The following is a 4,180-nucleotide window of genomic DNA, read 5'->3' as shown; positions in this document are numbered from 1 at the left end:
TTTTCCCCTGGGTGCCTTCAGAACAGTGTTTCTGGCCCAGAGGTGCTGTTTCCCCCACACCAGAGCCGTCTGTTTTCCCCTCCAGGGGTTCCTCCAGTCTTTTTCAGGATGGAGGTGAGGTCATCTGGTTGATGGGCAGGGTAAGGAGATCTGGGAGTCGCTGTACTTTTAATCTACTTTCAACTGTTCCTCCAGTGTTTAGCCCACCCTTACCCCCTTCCAGAGTGCTGGATACCACCAACCCCTGAGCTTCCTGGCTCTCTAGGGTTCAAATTCAGCTGCTAAGTTAGGATTCCCTGTTCTTTTTGGGGATAGTTCAGTTGCAATTGGTCCTGCCACTCTTTGGCTTGCAAATCTTTTTTGCTATCATCTTGTCTTCTATTTGCCCTTGGAAATGTATGACTAAAGAATAAAACAAATGACACAGGTGAAAACCTTTGCTGTATTTTAGTGGGGTCTCAGGAGGAAACAGGGAGAATGCATGTGTGCAGTGCTTTGTCTTTCACAGGCAGCTTCTCTCACCTGCCCTCTGTGCATTCAGCAGCCACTGTTTCTGAAGCTTACACCTGGAGGGTAGCTTTCATAAGGACAGTCTTCCTGGCAGGGGAGATCTCCAGACTGGGAGTCATTCCGGATATGAGGAACTCTCATTCCACTTTTGGATGCTAACAGTTGGTGACTAGGAGTAAGAGCTGCTTCATGTGGTAAGTAATGATCCTGAGGTTCTGAATTGGGGCTCTCTGCTCCTGGAAGAGTTTGGGTCTCCTGCAATCTTTACGGCTAATATCCAATGCTTTTGTTGCACTCTTCACTAAGAATGTGCCTCTCCAGGGGTCTAACGGGCTCAGTTTCATCCCTCAAAGTGAGGTTCTTCATATTAATGAAAATTGATCCCTTTCTGACTTCACGATGCTAGGCGCTGTGAGCATTTGAAGCACAGCAGATTAACCTCTACACGGCTGTGCTCAGGGGTGATCTGGGCATAGGCTGGCTGGCTCCATCCCTGCTTCCTAGTCCAGCCTGGGAGTGATGGAGTTCCCCCAGGGCACTTGTCTCTGTCCCTGGTGTTGCATCTACACTGAGCCTGAAGCATTCCATTCAGAGAGGGCAAAGGCCGCTCATGAGGCGATCTCATCTGGCCTCGGCTTGACTTTGTTGTAATGGATGGAACTACAGCTCCAAGGGGACACATTGTTTCTTGGAAAACCATTTGCTTTTTTTCAAATCATGGACCTGACTGATCTAGGAGAGTTTAATTTCACTGACTGGCTGACTGATGCTACCTACAACTTGGCTTTTAGTGTTTTCTGTGATCATCTGTATAGGTAAAGAGAGATGTAAAGAATGAAGCCTGAAGGACATGAATTTCCTAATTTTTATTTTAAAAGCTATATAGAGTTTATAAAAGCTCAGCTATGGAAATATAATTTACATAGAATAAAATTCACCAATTTTAAAAATTATTTTTACAGTTTTATTCAATGAATATTAATTTTCTTATAGAAAACATAGAATTTCTAGCAATTAAACAATATTATAGTAAGAATAGATGTATGAAATCACAGATAACCTTGCTAAATAAAGATCTTCTCTTGTAGATCCAAAGTCATGAGTAGGCCTAAACCGGCAGTACCTATTGTTCATTTATGGTAGGAGGATTTCCCATTTTATAAAAAAACATATTATTTCTGGGAGGAGGTTCAGGGCTTCAGAATGTCTTCAGTGTATATTTCCTGATACCCAAGGGCCGGAATTCCCCTTCTGTCCATCAAGTAGCAGCTACTTGCAGCTGCAGGGCATTTTGCAGAGGCTTCTCCAGAGTTAAATACACAAAAAGATAATTCCCTGGTAGCCAAATATGGCCCCTGTATTAGCCCATTCTCACTCTGCTATGAAGACATAGCTGAGACTGTGTAATTTATAAAGGAAAGAGGTTTAGTTGACTCACAGTTCCACATGGGTGGGGAGGCCTCAGGAAACTTACAATCATGGCAGAAGGGGAAGAAAACATGTCCTTCTTCACATGGCAGCAGCAAGGAGAAGTGCCGAGCAAAGGTGGAAAAAGCCCCTTATAAAACCATCAGATCTTGTGAGAACTCACTCACTATCATGAGAATAGCGTAAGGGTAAACACCCCCATGATTTAATTACCTCCCACCGGGTCCCTCCCATGATGTGTGAGAATTATGGGAACTACAATTCAAAATGAGATTGGGTGGGGACACAGTCAAACCAGACCACCCCCACACCCCAATCTTGTCAAACTATAATTTACTTACTGTTATATATATGTGTGTGTGTGTGTGTATATATGATATATAAAAATATATCTTATTTCTTATCTCTTTATTATTTCTCCTCCCCTTCTTTTCAGTTGCTGTTCTCTAGAATCCTACACAAGCTTCTACCCAAATACTACCATTTCAAGGGGCAGTAAAGTCCTTCATTAAAGGACAAAGTCTTCCTTTGCTTTTCTACTCTACAGTCATCTAGGCTCTGACCTTCTTTAGTCATTATCAAGTATCTGGCTCTAATCTTTTGGTTGCCCAATATTGCTAATTAGCTTTTCACAAGTTTCGATATCCTCCAATTAGATGATAAGCTACTTAAAGGCGTGTGCAGTGGCTCGTGCCTTTAATTCTAGCACTTTGGGAGGCCGAGGTGGACAGATAGCTTGCGTCCAGAAGTTTGAGACAAGCCTGGGTAACAAGGCAAAACCCCATCTCTACAAAAAAACAAACAACAACAACAACAACAAAATTAGCCGGGTATGGTGGTGCACGCCTGTAGTCCCAGCTACTTAGGGGGCTGAGGTGGGAGGACTTCCTGGGCCCAGGAAGTGGGGGCTGCAGTGAGCTGAGATCTCGCCACTGCATTCTAACCTGGGCAACAGAGAAAAACCCTGTCTCAAAAAAGTAAAAAAAAAAAAAGTATTCCATTTTTCCTATTTTCCTCCTGCACCTACATGGTAGATGCTCTAAATGTCCTGGTTTTGAAAAGTAACATAGTCAATCCCCTTATGACTCAACATATACATTTTAGTGTTCTCTAAAGATTTTTCTAGAACCAATGTATGTTATTTATATAAACATGAATATTCTGCTAGCCCAATAAATCTTTCGGGTGTTTCGTATCAGAACTCATGAGCTGACTGTGTCCAAGCCACAGGACTGCAGATATTCATCCTGTGGGATTTTGACCTCAACGTCATAAACAAAATTTGGATCATTCTTCTTCTGATTTTTCTCAAAAAGTTCATCCATGATGCTCTTCCTTTTGGCAAGCTCCTTGTTATCTGGTAAGTTCAGGTCTTTTTCAGGATCAATGGTTGTTTCTGGTCGAATTTGTCCCATCGTTTCTGCCAAACTCTGCCCCGACAAGTAACCTCGTAAAATACTGGAAAGCTTCTCTAGATGCCTCAGGAATCCTTGTTATGGGTAACTCTCGTGTCGTGGGTTATTCTTTAACTGTTCAGCCACTTGGGTGCAACCTGAAAACTTCGAAAACTTTTGAACTGGCAGAATGTGTGAGCGAATTCTCCCCTTGATCTCATTCTCGTAGATGAAGACACTAGCTGGAGGCTAGAATCAGATCCCATACTTCCTGGCAGTGCACCTCATTCCCACACACACTTCAGAGGATATCGGAGGAAATCTGATGAAAATGCATAAGTTGCATAATGACTTCCCACCTTGGAAAACTACAGAAAGGGCATCTTCTTCTGCAGACCAACATCTATACTGCCAGGAAGGGGCTGCTCCCACCCAACAGCAATGCAAAGAGGAGCACCTAAGTCGACTTTGAGGCTGGGCAGAGCCTGGTACTGCAAGAAGAGGCAATGGCCACAGTCCTACTGACGTGGCCGGGTGAACTCCCTGGAAGTAGAGGTGGGGCCGGCACAGGGCACCATATGCTGGCTCCCATGATGGCATGTAGGGGTTCAGAGTCCTGAAGGGCACTGGTTGAGCTGTTTCCACAGCAACACCCAGGGCTCACCAAAATTCACCCGTTCTAAGTGTACAGCTCAATGAGTTTTGTGACAGTATACAGTACATAGTCACGCAACCACCACTTTCTATATTCGAGAAATAGAACGTGTCCATTCTTGGAAAAAGCCCCTTGTGCCTCTTAGCGGTCCTCCCTTCCCCTCTGCCCCCAGGCAGCCACCGCTCTGCTTTCC

At 44.1% G+C, this 4,180-nt stretch overlaps 1 pseudogene; it reads right to left on the bottom strand.

Moving 5' to 3' along the window:
- Positions 1-3,140: 3,140 nt before the first annotated feature.
- On the bottom strand, positions 3,141-3,626 carry LOC126932280 (centrosomal protein of 19 kDa-like; annotated as a pseudogene).
- Between the last annotated feature and the right edge of the window lie 554 nt (positions 3,627-4,180).

The sequence above is a fragment of the Macaca thibetana genome, chromosome 12 (assembly GCF_024542745.1).
Source record: "Macaca thibetana thibetana isolate TM-01 chromosome 12, ASM2454274v1, whole genome shotgun sequence".
In the NCBI taxonomy this organism is placed as follows: domain Eukaryota; kingdom Metazoa; phylum Chordata; class Mammalia; order Primates; family Cercopithecidae; genus Macaca; species Macaca thibetana.
Note: the sequence above shows the minus strand (reverse complement) of the source record. Positions and strands in the feature narration are given on the sequence as shown.